Here is a 14,470-nt window from a genome sequence, read left to right on the forward strand (position 1 = left end):
TCTGGCAGCCAATGGGGCGAACACAGCGGGCGCGGCGGGGGCGGTGCTGTGGCGGCTGGCGGCAGAAGCGGCCGCTGCGGGTCTGGGCAGGGTTGGGCAGCGCAGCCGGAGCGAGGGGGAGCTGGGGCCAGAGCCCGAGCCGTGGCTGGAGACGCCGTCACGGTAGGAGCTGGGTGCGCGGCGCGTCCGGAGGCGAGCGGAGGCCGAGGTGAGCTGCGCTCCGCGACGGTTGGGCGCCAGGGCGGGACGCGGGGGCGCGGGTCGGCGGCCGGGCCCGTGCCTGACAGGCCGCCGCGCAGGGGCCGAGCCGAGCTCCGCGCCCCGGGAGCAGCTGTGGAGCCGCGCCGCGCGGAACTTCCCTTCGCCGTGGGAGGGGGCGTGTGCAGAGGAGCCGGGGCCGCCGGGAGAGGACGCCGCGGCCAGTGGGGTGCGCTTGCGGGAGGAGTGGGAGTTGGTGAGTTCTGGGGCGCGGGGCGCGCTGGAGAGGAGTCCGGAGTAGCGCCGTCCGGGCCCACGGGCCGCTCGCGGGGGGCTCTAGGCAGCCGCAGAAGTGGGAGGTGGGCGTCTTCAGGAGTCTGAGCGGAGCAGGGGCGCGATTGGAGAGAAGGCGGAGAGTCCCAGGGGCCCGCGGGTGGGCGAGGGGTGCCGGCAGCGGGGCTGGAGGAGAGGTGTGGCCGGGGAGCGCCAGTGAGCGGGCAGGAGCCGCGGATGCGCCCATTCTGGGCTCTTTGATGACCGCCCTCCATTTCCTTCCTTTCCACCCTCCCTGTCCTGCCTCTGTGTGCGTGTGTCTGGGGAGGGTGGGAGAGCAAAGCCCTTCCATGTCAGCAGGACCTAGGATTGGGGGACCAGCAGGAGAGGCTTGAGTGTTTGCCCATTTGACTCTCCAAGTTTCTCCAGACCCATTGAATCCCAGATGGGGACTCTTGCTCTTTCTCTGGGGCTTGTAAGCTAGTTTATCCTGAGAGGTATGGTAGCTGCTGAATTTCAGCGATTCATTCAGTTTCGCTCACTCACAGTTGGATTTTCTTTCCAGAAGGAGAGCAAGCTGTGCTGTCTCCTTGGGATCAGTACAGCCCATCTTTGGTGCCCCAGGGAGGCCATGCTCTGATAGGGTGCCTGAGGGAAGGTGGTCTTTGGGTGGGGCGTACACATCATTCCTGGGTCTTGCCTCTTCTCCTTTACCCCAACTGTCCTGAGTTTTTGTGGTCAAGGAGAGTTGGCAGCTCACAGTCTCCAAGGCTACTCATTATACTGTTTACCAAACACTCCCTGGCTGTCCTGATGAAAATCAAGAGACCAGCTCAAATAATTTAAACCTGAGCTGCGGATGTGAGCTCACACTTTCCTTCCCTCCTCTTGGGTTCCTCTCTTTGCAGTTATTTCAGAATGCTGAAGTTCTGTTTTAACCCTCCTAGGATTGCCAGCTTGGATCCCAGGGAGAGGGGACCAGGTGGGTCTTATTGAGTGCTAGCCTTCCTGTTCCATCTTGAAACACTCTTATTCCCCCAGCTTTGCAAGCCTGCCCAGAGCTGCCTCATAAAGGTTTGAATGGGCGCCAGTGCAACTTGGATTTCTCTTGATTCACCTGGAAAGCATTGATCTGTGTTCGTTTAAACTTAACTGGAGTTGTTTGGCAGCCTCCTTTGTGAAGTTGTGCTAGTTGAGATACGAGGCCACTACATCAAAAACTTTCCTGAGGGGCTGGGGATATGGCTCAAGTAGTAGCGCGCTTGCCTGGCATGCGTGAGGCACTGGGTTCAATTCTCAGCACCACATAAAAATAAAATATTGTGTCCACCTAAATCCAAAACAAAAAACAAACAACAACAACAAAAACTTTCCTGAAGTGTGTTTTTCTTTTGACAATTGTCTTAAAGTTATAAAGAAATTGGCCATTAGGCTAATGATATTTATTATTTGGGAAAGTAATATATAACACAGGAGTAGATGAACAACTCATTTGAATGGAAATGGTAGTTTTTTTAAATAATATTTTTTTCATTTTATTTGTTCTTTTTAGATATACATGATATTGGTGTGTATTTTGACATATATAGGGAGTGTAACTTTTTCTAATTAGCATTCCATTCTTGTGTTGTACATGACGTGGAGTTACACTGGTCTTGTATTCATATATGAGCATAAAAAAGATATGACTGATTTATTCTACTGTCCGGAAATGGTGGTATTATCTCATGCTGTTTTGGGAACTGGAACTTCATTACTTTTAGCCCAGATGTTAAGAGGTCATAATATTTAAATAATTTAAAATTATGCATATGTAAAAAACAATATCTAGGTTTTCAGCAGGGCCTGCTGCTGTGAAGCAGGATTGCCTTTACCTGGTCCTGGGTGTCCAGTCCAGATTTCGGATAACCAGGTATTTCTGGGGTAGGAGCAGAGGGGTTCTTGTCCTTAGCCCTTTCATTACTCCTCTGTCACTTGAAAGTCTGTGCTGAGTTAAGACATGATGCCAGGCTTCCTGCTTCTGAAGGGATCATCAGTTGATTATTCCAGGATGTGTGGAATATCAAACAAATTAAAGTAATATTTATAATAGCAATGGCACCCTGTGTTTAGATGTTGCTGTAGCATTACCAGTGCTCCCAGCCCCCCTCACCTGAACTGCCCAGCTGACTCGAGCCTGCCTTATCTGCCATCTGATTGTATTTCGGCTTCATGGAGACCGCCCTGTAGATTATGTGGGTAATGGCCATGTTCACATGAGTGATAGTGTCAGTTCATTTTTTTTTTTTTCCCCAGTTGTTTGGAACTGCCACTGCATACCTGAAAGCAGCAGAACCACCTTGCATTCCATAGGTAGAGTCCTTTCTTTATGCCCCCACCTGAAAGCATTGCTCTTTTGAAACTTGGCTTCTGGTGGGTCTCAGTGCTGTTCTGATAGTTACGTTCTGCCTGCTGAACGTTACATCCTAAAACAATTCTCCAAGTATTTTGCACAATGTGACATTTTTGACATCTGTGTAGTTTCAAAGGTAACTGTTTGAGGGGTAGCAGGCGTCTGAGAGCACATATTTTGGTATTTTGATTAAAATCACATGTAAAGCCAGGTGCGGTGGTGCACTCCTGTAATCCCAGCAGCTTAGGAGGCTGAGGCAGGAGGAACTCTAGTTCAAAGCCAGCCTCAGCAACTTAGGCCCTAAGCAACTCAGTGAGACCCTGTCTCTAAATAAAATACAAAATAGAGCTGGGATGTGGCTCAGTGGTCCAGTGTCCCTGAGTTCAATCCCTAGTTACCCCCCCCCCCCAAAAAAAAAAAAATCACATGTAAAACAAAGATCCTAAATCTCTGCTTAAGTTATATATTGACTCATGCTTATTCTCATCAGTGTGTGTTTATTTTTTTTGCTTAATAAAGCAGAGTAACAGGTAATCATTATTTTTTTTTCTTAAAGTCTTTTCCTTTTTTTTTTTTCTTCATTTTTCCTCTCTCTCCCCCCCCCCCCTTCTTCTTCTTCTCTGTGATGGGGAACCCAGGGGCTTAGTTACACAACCTAGCACATGCTAGAGAAGTCCTCTACCATTAAGGCTCACCCCAACCATTTATTTATTTATTTAATTTAGTTGTAGGTGGATAGCATGTCTTTATTTTGTTTGTTTATGTAGTGCTAAGCATTGAACCTAGTGCCTCTCATATGCTAGGCAAGCGCTCTGCCACTGAGCTACAACTCCAACTCCCACCCCTAGCCCATTTTTAAAAATTTTTAATCTTCAATCACTCACGTTTCTTGGCTCCACACAGAGAATGTGGCAGTGTATACAAAACAAACTCAATTATCAAAGATCTCAACAAGAAACTTTAGAAAGGTTAAATAAGGATAGAAACTTTGCTATAAATTTAGAAACCACAGGTGTGATGGTTTGTGTAACATGCTTTGTAGCTATATGAAATTTTTTTTCCCTCCTCAGAATATGGGATGGTAGTGTGGTAGGACGTGATGGAGATCAGGAGCCCTAGGCTCTGTCCAGCCTTTCCCTGACTAGCCTTGAGGTCAAGGACAGTCAACACAGATCTTGAGGTCTCAGTTTTCATATTTTCTTTTTTTTTTTTTTAAATATTTTTTAGTTGTAGATGGACACAATAGCTTTATTTTATTTTTATGTGATGCAGAGGATTGAACCCAGTGCCTCACACATACTAGGTGAGCACTCTACCGCGGAGCCATAACCCAGCCCCATCAATATTTCGTATTTTCTTTTGAAATTTTTTTGTAGTTGTAGATGAGCAGAATACCTTTATTTTATTTGTCTATTTTTATGTGGTGCGGAGGATTGAACCCAGTGCCTTACACATGCTAGGCAAGCGCTTTGCAGTGAGCTACCTCAGTTTTCATATTCTTAAAATGTGGAGCTTAGAGGTTCTTAACCTTTTGAAACTCTGATAATAACCATGATCCCCTTCCCCCAAAAGATGCATGTGGCCAGCTTGAGGGGCCTGGAACCCAGGTTAAGAGTGGGATCTGCCCCCCCCAAGCCGCCTCTCTCATGGCCTGGTGGTATCGTAGTGGGCATCTCGCATGGCCTGGTGGTATCGTGCTGGGCATAGCACCTTCTTCAGCTGCCTCTTGCCTCCTGTATTCTACAACCCTATTTTCCTGATCATCTTTGAGCTAATAATAACAGTGGCTTTTATTTATAGAGGACACACATTCCAAAGCATTTTCACCTATCATTTTTTGTGTCCAGAACATTTCTGAGTGGATGGTAGTGGTAGATGTTCCTTTTTGTAATGAAGAAAGGGTCGCCAGGCGTGACCACCACTCTGACAGGATCTCGAGTGAGGCTTGTCCTGAGACTAGAACTGGACTCCAGTTGCCAGCATGGTTTTTTTCCATTGGGTTTGCTTCCTTGGTGGTTGTCATTATGAGTTATGTTTGGCAGTGTAAATATCCCAGAATGTGTCACTTGCACCGGAAACTATTTGTGCGTCTCCTGAAGGACTGTTTTTCTGTTGGAATTTGGATCCCTAAACACCTTTCTGCCTGACCATGAAAAGGTTATTTATATATTTTTTTCTTGCCACATTTTTCAAAGGGGCAAATTTGTAGAGCGTGGGTTTTTGAGCAGATTTAATGTTTATTGATTAAAGAGTACATTGAGATGATGACTTTTCAGTTGCTTAGCACTTCAGAAAGTTGTGAAATAAATGTTATTTGAAAATTCCAAATGTTTGACTTGTCCCATCCAAATATGTCCTCCTGGGCGAGACGCTCCTTGTGGCTTGAGGTTCCTCCCTGGGCTCAGAGTCTCTGGGTGGGTTTGAAACTTGGGTGTGGATTGTGCCAGTGACCATGACTATCTAACAGTAGCTTCTTGTGGCCACATTCCTAACACCTTCAGGATTGAGTTTTGTCAGTTTATAAGCAGAATAGAGAGCCTCAGCTATGTAAAGAGCACATGTATGTGAAAGAATGCAAAACTTTTTAAAAAAATATATTTATTTTTTAGCTTTTATTTATTTATTAGGTGGTGCTGAGGATCAAACCCAGTGCCTCACACATGCTAGGAGAGCACTCTAACACTGAGCCACAACCCTAGCCCCATGAACACGAAACTTTAAAGCTGCACAGATGTTAGATTGTTTATTTCTGATGAAAGTAATCATCCTAATCAGTGTTTCGATTGTGCAGCATGGAAGTTGGTAGAGCTGCTCACAGTAGGCATCACTCACGAGTGGCAGGTAGCAGAGGAATCCCCCATGCTCCTGTCAATCCATGCTGGGGTCTGTCAGGAGAAGGGCTGACTAATCTTCATCATTGAGGTGTGGAAAAGAGATCTGTGTGTATCACAGACCATTCCTTTAAGATACCTGCGAGTACAAGGTGGCCACACATGGCCTCAGGGACATTGGACATGAAGCCTCTCCCAGGGAAGGGCCTTCTTGCGGTGAGAGGAGCTGTTGGAGGCTGCCGCTAATGCTGACTGGTGAGCAGTGTGCCACCACCCAGAGCAGAGGTCTGGTGGGAATCCAGGCAGTCAAAGGCGACGCTATGATGGAGAAAGAGCAGCAGGTTGTGCCACAGGCAGTTCCAGTTACTGTGGAGTGTGGACGTGGCCTGCCACAGGCCTGCTTCTCGGCTCTGCCTGCACTCCCTCTTCCCTGCAGGTTGGCCCATCCCTTCCGTTGGCTTCCTCTTTGATTTAGATATCAACGGGGGGGGGGGGCAGGGAGCTGGGGACACTGATAAGCTGCCATGGAAGTGCTGGGGTTTCACTACTGTCACACTCTGGGCTGCTTGGAGGTTGTCTTAGCTGCTGGTGTCTGGACGGGCATCAGTAGCTGAAGGGAAATGGGTGAGGTGTGGTGAGGGGGCTGCACTGGCAACTGCGTTTCTGTTGTGCCTCTGGCACCTAGCTCTGCCTGCCACTCTGGGCCCTGAGATTAAGGGACTGTTGTGCTCTGTGGAGTCAGCTCAGGGTCAGCAACAGGCCTAGAAACAGTTATGTTTCACGGTGACAGTGCCAGATAGGAGGGGGTGCACAGTGGGAGGGGAGGAGGGCAGGTGGGACTGCTCACGGGATGCGGCTGAGACTGGCCTTTGCCAGCACTGAGGTGGGATGATGGAGGAGAGCCCTGGGCAGAGGCAGAGTCGTCAAGAACATGTGTGCAGGTGGCATGTGGACGGGCTGCCCGGTGTGGAGGAGGGAAGGTCAGTGGGCAGGCTCTGTGTGCTGGGCTTGGGTCTGAACCCCCTCCTGGAGACTGGGGCCCACACAGAGCCACTTTAGGGTATTCCACAGAGGAGGATGAAGGTCTTGGCAGAAGCGGGAGGTGGGTAATGGGTCAGCTGTCTGGGTCTGCTCTTTCCACATGGTTCATGCTCACAAGTCTATGAGGTTAGAATGGAACCTTCACTGTCAATTCCTGCAGAAAAAAGGTCATGTCGCATTAAGGAATCAGAGGTTAGAAACATGGCTTTTTTTTTTTTTTAGTTGTAGGTGGATATAACATCTCTATTTTATTTATTATTTATATATGGTGCTGAGGATCGAACCCCGTGCCTTGCATGTGCTAGACAAGTGCTCTGCCACTGAGCCACAACCCCGGCCCCTAGAAACATAGTTTTATTTTATTATTTTTATTTATTTAGTTTTTTTTTTTAAGGTGGACACAATATCTTTATTTTACATTTATGTGGTGCTGAGAATCGAACCCAGTGCCTCACGCACGCTAGGTGAGCGTGCTACCACTTGAGCCACATCCCCAACTCCTAAACATAGTTTTAAGTAAGCCCTGGGTTCTGTTTCCAGCTCCACCACCAGGTGACCCTGTGACCTTCCTTGGCCAAATGTATCAACATTTCTGAGACTGGGTATCTTAGTTTGAGCTGCTGTAACACAGAGTACTTCAGACAGGTAGATTGTAAACAATCGGGATTTACTTCTCACAGTTCTGGAATCTGGAAGTCAGATCAGGGTACCAGTAGGGTTGGGTTTTTTCCCAGATTACAGACAGCTGAATTCTGGTTGTACCTTACAGTGTACCTTATAAGGCCATTAATCCCATTCATGACGTCACCCCCTGTTTAGATCTCAGATCCCACCTTCCAATACCATTGCAGTGAGGGGCAGGATTTGAATAAAAGAATTTGGGGGAGACATAGACATTCAGTTAATTGTACCAGGACACCGACAGCCCCTTTTTCCTAGGATTGAGGTAGGTCCTATGAAGTAACAGCCCCAGAGTTCATCATGTGTGCCTGATTGATAGTCCTGGCTTAATAATTTTGGTGTCACTCAAAGTATGTGTAAGTGAATATGCAAATTAAGCAAAGTGTACCTTTAAAGTGCCATGTTGATTTTATTTTATACAATTCTGAAAATCCTTCTAAAATGTTTTGTTCTTCCTTTAGGTAGAGTATATGTAATGTGTTAGACTTCCCTTGGTGACAGGGGTCCTGTGTGGCATACCCTTGTATCCTGGCTCTCCCAGCCTGTCTCCTCCCTTCTCACCAACTCTGGGTTTCTGCCTGCTTCTCTCCACTTTTTGGGAGTGAGGCTGAGGTTGGGCGCCTCTTCCCTCGGTTTTGAGGGCAGCCCTGCCAGGTAGGGGCCTTCCTCCCGGCTTGATGACTCTGTGCTGCGGGTCATGTTTGTGGCTTGCAGAAAGCCTGAGACTGGGATGAAGGGATGTGGTTGTGACTGAACATGGTGCCTAAGAACAGGAAGGGAGCCTGTGTGACTGTGATAATCACTCACATGTAGGCGAAGAAAAATGGAAGGACTTGGAAAAGTAAATGATAAGGGCAGGGACGCAGCTCAGTGGGTAGAGCGCTGGCCCACACACAAGGCCCTGGGCTCGATTCCAGCACCACCAAAAACTGTATGTGCACTGATCTGATCACATGTAAAATATTATTAAAATTTTATGCAGCAGTGATAGTTAAGGCTGTGGAATTATGGAAAGTCTTCTTTTTTTCCAGACTGTACCATTGCCCATTATGTTTCAGAATTAATATTTAAGTCATAACATGATTTTATAATTAAAAGAAGTATATATAAAAACAGTCTGGGGGCTGGGGTTGTGGCTCAGTGGCAGAGCACTTGCCTGGCACATGTAAAGCCCTGGGTTCGATCCTCAGCACCACATAAAAATAAATAAAGGTATTGTGTCTATCTACAGTTAAAAATTTTATTAAAAAAACCAAAAAATAATTTGGTTGCCAAGGTCTTTGCAGCTTATCACCAACTTCCCCACAGCTTTCATTTTGTTTTCAGAACAACCTTGTTGGTTTGTTCCCCTCTTCGTGGTTCAGAGGAGAAGAGGCAAAAGTGGATGGGTCAGTGACTTTGCCTGAGGCCACCGACCTAGACCCGGCCTGGGCCTGAGCCAGAGCTCCCAGGGAGGTAGTTGAGAGGCCCTCTGTCTGTACCTACAGGGTGGTCTGTAGTACATGAAATCAACTGTGGCTAGTGTTTTGAAGTTTCCTATTGAATTAAATGGAATTTTAGTATAAAGTGACACCTAAAATGTAGTTTGTGAACATTTTCATATTTTAAACCATGTTTGTGTTCCATTATACTAAATTATGTTGCCACCAAGTGAGTGTGCCAAGGTTGTGAATTGTGGTCTTCAAAAGAACCACGGACAGGCTCTGCTCCCTGCACAGACCTCCAAGCCTGCTATTAGCGGTTCTGGAACTGGTTGATTTGCTGAAGCCGGCCTACCTTGGTGCCCTTTAGCTTGGACACAACCATTTTTAACTAAGCAGTTGTGATCCTGCACCAGCACCTGTATCATCATTAGGGAGGATGGGCCTGGGTGGGAATGGGATCAGTGGTGAGAGGGGGCACCCCCCTGCTGAGTTCTGGGGTTTTCTGAGGGACCATAAAAGAAAGTTTACATTCTTGCTAGTTGAATTCTTGCAACAAGATAACTTTAATTCTACTTTACCCAGTAGTAAACCAAAGTTCAGAGAGATTAAGTCACCTTCAGAGGGTCAGAGTTGATGCTAAAGCCTACACTTAGGTCGTTTTACCGTGTTGCCTAAGTAGATTTGGAGCCACTTGCCCTCAAATGTGAAAACAATCTCTCAAAGTTAATCTCCCTCTACACCCCCTGAGAAACAGAAAATGAGGCAAATTATGTGGTCTTTGTTTAAGGCAGTATCTGTGCTTGCAACTGACCTGATGAAGGAAATTTGAAAGTTCTTAGTACTTCACGCAGCAGGACACGTGCAGCTGCTGATGTGTAGTCAAAACCTGGTCATCCCCGAGCTCACGCAGGTGGGTTGGTCAGTCATGAGGAGCACACCCAGGATTCCAGAGGCCCTGACTTAGGGGCCTCACCTTCCACAGCTGCATTCTAAGAGATGTCACCTGCTATTAAAAAGCAGGTAGTCGAAGGAGAAGAAATTGCGTTTTTGTGTGCTTGTCTTACACTGTACTTTGTAAAACTGAGAAAGGCTTACATTTTGTTGATATCTTGTTATCAAATGAAGATGATTTGTGCAGGTAAATTAGAGCAGATGTTTTAATGCTTGTGACAGTTATCATTTTTATGCCAAAATGATTTTTTACTTTTTTTAAAATATATTTTAAGTTGTAGGTGGACACAATACCTTTATTTTATTTACTTATGTGGTGCTGAAGATTGAACCCAGTGACTCACTTGTGCTAGGCAAGCACACTACCACTGAGCTACAACCCCAGCCTTACTTTAAGATCTTTTAAAAATTGAAGGAACATTCGGGTGTGGTGATATATACCTGTAATCCCAGGGATTCGGAGGCTGAGTCAGGAGTATTGTGAGTTGGAGGACAACCTCAGCAATTTAGTAAAACCCTGTCTCAAAAGTAAATAAATAAATAGGGCTGGGGAATGCCCCTGGGTTCAATCCCTGGTACTAGAAAGAAAGAAAGGGAGGGAGGGAAGAAGGAAGGACAACATAGAAAATGGGGTTTCCTGAAGAAATGCTTTTGTGTGTTATCTTCCATATGCACAGGGTTTGTTTATTTTTGTTTATTGTAGTTGTAGAAGGACAGAATGCCTTTATTTGTTTATTTTATGTGGTGCTGAGGATCCAGCCCAGTGCCTCACACATGCCAGGCCAGCGCTCTGCCGTTGAGTTGCAGCCCCAGCCCTGCGGGTTTTCATGAGTCCTAGAGTGGGTACCAGAAGCAGGTGCTGCTGCCCGTGGACTGCGTCTCTAGCAAGCATTAGACGGGCAGGAGCAGCGCCTCGCCTCTGCCGTCTCACAGCATTGCTCTCGGGCTGTCAGTCTGAACGCGGGGAGCCTGTGGGTCAAAGATGGTATTCTTACCTCAGAGTCATCCATTGTAAATGGGGGACATTTGAAGCCTGCACTGACCTCAGGTGTCTGCCTTCTTTTCAGTAATCAACACTGTTATGGTTACATTTTTCAGATTCACTTAAATATTTTATCAAATATTTTCCATTGTTTTTCCTTCTCGGTCCCTCCATTCATGAGGCTCAGCAAATATGGGGTTGCTCTGCCTCTGAGGATAAGTACCAGGAGGCCTCCCCCATGTTCTTATCATCATCATCTTTAAATTTTTTTTTTTGTGTGTGTGTGTGTGTGCGCGCGCGCGCGTGCTTGGGATCACCCCAGGGCCTTGTACATGCTAGGCAAGTGTTTACCACTAAGCTATACACCTGAGTCTACTCCCCAGAAGGTTTTTTAATGGCTGTATTATTCTGTTAAGGTAATGAGATTAAAACATTCCCTTTTGCTGGACATTTTAGGTTATTTCCTCTTTTTGGCTAATGTAGATGATTAACAGTTTTCAATTTCACTTTTATTTTTCTGCTGTTTGTTTCTGGGGATAAATTCCCAGGAATAGAAATCTTGGATTAGGCTGGGGCTATGGCTCAGTGTAAAATGCTGAGTACTTTCTCGCACGTGTGAGGCCCTGGCCCAACCCCAACCCCTAGTGCTGCCAAGAAAGAGAAAGAAATCTTGGATTAAAGGCTATGATTATCTTAGAGTGTTTTGAAATCCTGCTCTACTGCTTGTAAGTCTTTATTTTTCTGGCATTTTGGGTGAAGAAAATGGGAGATTATTTCTCCTGAAGGTGCCTTGGTCTTTAGACCTTATGCATAGCTGTGAGATAAGAAACTTTTGTGAGGGTTTCTTGAATGAGTCACATTTCCTTCCTAAGTTTCTGGATATCTTTTTATTTGAGTTGGATGCTTTATTTTTGTGATGAAAAGCGCTTACTTGGGGCTGGGGGTATATCTCAGCAGTAGAGCTGGTGCCAAGTGTTGTGCAAGGGCCTGTGATTCCCAGAGCGTGCACACACACACACAGAGTCCTTCTTTATTATTAATCCCTGAGCTAATGTTCTACATTCCCAAGGCTGTAAATGTTTATGGTAGCATTCCTTCATCAGTTTTGTCCTCAGGATACTCTGAACCACAGCAACTCATAGGACATGTTTTAGTTTGCTTTCCTGCATTTACGTTGTGCATGTTGAGGACTGGGCAAGGCTATTTCTGCTGGTTTTATTCAAATCGGACACCAGCATGGTGACACACACCTGTAATCCCAGTAACAGGGAGGCTTAGGCAGGAGGATCCCAAGTTTGAGGCCAGCCTCAGCAACTTAGTGAGACCTTGTCTCAAATAAAAAGGGCTGGGGATGTTGCTCAGTGGTAGAGCACCCCTGGAGTCAACCCCCACTACCACCAAAACCAGAAGACAACAACAAAGACTTTCATTTGGAAATCAGGATAGCTCTGGGTCCTGTGAGCCTGTGGCTGTTGCCTCTGCAGTAGCACTTTCTGGGCGCTGCTGTCCCGAGTGTCCCGTGTCTCCTCCTTGCTGGAGGTGAACATGTCAGAGGAGCTTCCTGGGGAGAGTGTCACACTGGTGCTTTCTCTTGGTTTTGTTCATTTGCTTGTTTGATTTTTCCATCCTAAAGTCCACTGTGGCTTTCTACCATGTCCCCTCCGTGGGCTGATTGGCTTTTCCACCTACCACTGTCCTCAGGTATTCACTTTCAGACTGAGTGCAACCCTGTTTTCCTGGTGGCTCATTTTCCAGTGTTTGCAGAGGACAAGGTGCATAGTGGGGACATGGAGGGGGCCCAGGTAGGGAGCCAGGGGCAGGCCTGCCCAGCTCAGCTCTTACCCTCATCCCCTTCCTTCAGTTCCTGCTGTGACAACTGTGTGTGTGTGTGGGGTGTCCACCCCTCCCCTGGGGCTGTTTCCCCTTTAGTTTTCTGTCCTCCTCTTGGGCAAAAACTGGCTTTTCTTGGTTCCTCTTATCCCAGCTAAGCTGACATTCACAATCAAACCAAACCAAAGGACTTTATTCTATACTAAGGTGGGAATAAGAGGAACAATCACAAATGACACAAAAGCATAAGTGTTTGTTCCCAATGCAAGCTGGCTGTGGTGCCAGCCCTCCAGGGCTAGTCTACTCTCAGCTCTGCTGGGCGCTGTCACTTCCTGCTCCCCGCCACCCTATTTATTCTGTCAGTAGGACCAAATTTTTGAGTAATGCTTGGCTCTGTGCTTGGCTGCTGAGTTTTTATCACAAGTGTAGAGATTGTACTTTGCTCTGATTTCCACAGATGCCTAAACATGTCTGGGTTGCCGTTGCCTCGGCAACTGACTGAGCAGTGCTTGTGAGTGCAAAGGCTCTGGCCGGGCTGGGTGGGCGCCCAAGTCATCCTTAGGGTGCCTCAACCAAGCCGAATGATCACAGCTGAGTCCTTGAGGCACTTGCCCTTTGCTCCCCTTTGTCCATCCCATTTTCTTTTGATTTTCCTGAGAAATCTCTGCTTACCTGCCCCTGTTCTGCTGGGGGACATGGCACAGAGCGGGCCTAATCCTGAGGCACCGTCCCACAGTAGCCCTTGACCTGAGCATTATTCTGGGATGGTGCCCGGTTCCTCATGCTGTCCTGTCAATTTTCTTTTGCTTCTCAGACCCAGGGCTGACAGTTCCATAGAAACAGGGCCTTGTAGTGGGCCAGAGGGATAGTTCTGACTTAGCATAAGTCATGGGAAAAATGCACCGTGATTGGATCACTGGGCCTGCAGTGTGTATCCTTTTATGAAGACTGAGTGAAGGGGTTGGTCTCATGGCTCCCAGACTTACCCTTTGCTCTTCTCTCTTAATGTGGGTTTTGTTTCCTTTTGGGTTGCTTCTTGCTCTTGTAAGCCTGTGTCTGAAGTTGCTCGATGGTGGTGGAGGACGATGGGAGCCGACTCATTGCCTCCCTTTAATGCTCAGGTAGGCTACTTTCCTTGAAGATTGTGCACATGCACACACACACATGCACACGCACCTCATTTCCAGAATGGGTATTTTGGACATGTCTGCTACTTCTGCCAGGAACGTGTGGGTTTACAATGTTTAGAAATAGTTTTAAAATGGCTGTGCTCTTACTAATAAATAAAGGGATGGGACACCTTCTCGTATCCCTACCCTCCAAAAACTTCATGTTAGCCTTGTGATTGGCAGAGAGGGAAACAAACTCAGCCCAGGGGGAACTCCAGGCGGTCCTGGGGCTGGTGTGTGGGTGGGGCAGCACCCCTTCCCCAGTGGACTGGGGAATCGCCAGCGCTATGCACTTCACAAAGCCTGGGAAGTTCATCCCCTCCCTCTGAAGGCCTGGGTCCTGACCTGGGACCCAGGTTGCTTTCCCTGTACGGAGCCCCTCTCCAGCAGTGGGATAGGGACTGGCCTCTGTTGAGTTTGGGTCTGGGGCCCGCCCAGGGCTGTGGGACTACTGGTGTGTCTGGACTCCTTGCTAGATCAGAACTCTGCAGTCAGAATCCTGGGCTTGGCCTGTCCCTGCCGTTCATTGTGGGACCTGCCTCGCCTTTACAATGGAGTGCTGAGGGGACTGTTGTTTGTCCTGGATGAGTGCCTGTCAGGGCCCAGGCACAGGTCGCCCACAGAGCTCCCTGTAGCACAGCTCCTGCGAGGGGACCCTCCCCTCCCTCCAGCTGTGTGCTTCCCTTCTGGGGGTGGAC

The 14,470-nt window shown here is 47.5% G+C and overlaps 1 protein-coding gene across 4 annotated transcripts in view; it reads left to right on the forward strand.

The window, feature by feature from the left end:
* Positions 1 to 66: 66 nt before the first annotated feature.
* Positions 67 to 14,470, forward strand: part of Pacsin2 (protein kinase C and casein kinase substrate in neurons 2) — a 113,102-nt gene continuing 98,698 nt past the window's right edge. For 3 of the 4 annotated variants that reach the window (XM_071609420.1, XM_027954664.2, XM_027954666.2), the window contains exon 1: positions 67 to 208. The gene's annotated coding sequence lies outside the window, so the exon portion shown is untranslated. The remainder of the gene's footprint in view (positions 209 to 14,470) is intronic. The other variant, XM_027954665.2, reaches the window with a different exon arrangement.

This window comes from Marmota flaviventris, chromosome 3, assembly GCF_047511675.1.
Source record: "Marmota flaviventris isolate mMarFla1 chromosome 3, mMarFla1.hap1, whole genome shotgun sequence".
NCBI classification, from domain to species: domain Eukaryota; kingdom Metazoa; phylum Chordata; class Mammalia; order Rodentia; family Sciuridae; genus Marmota; species Marmota flaviventris.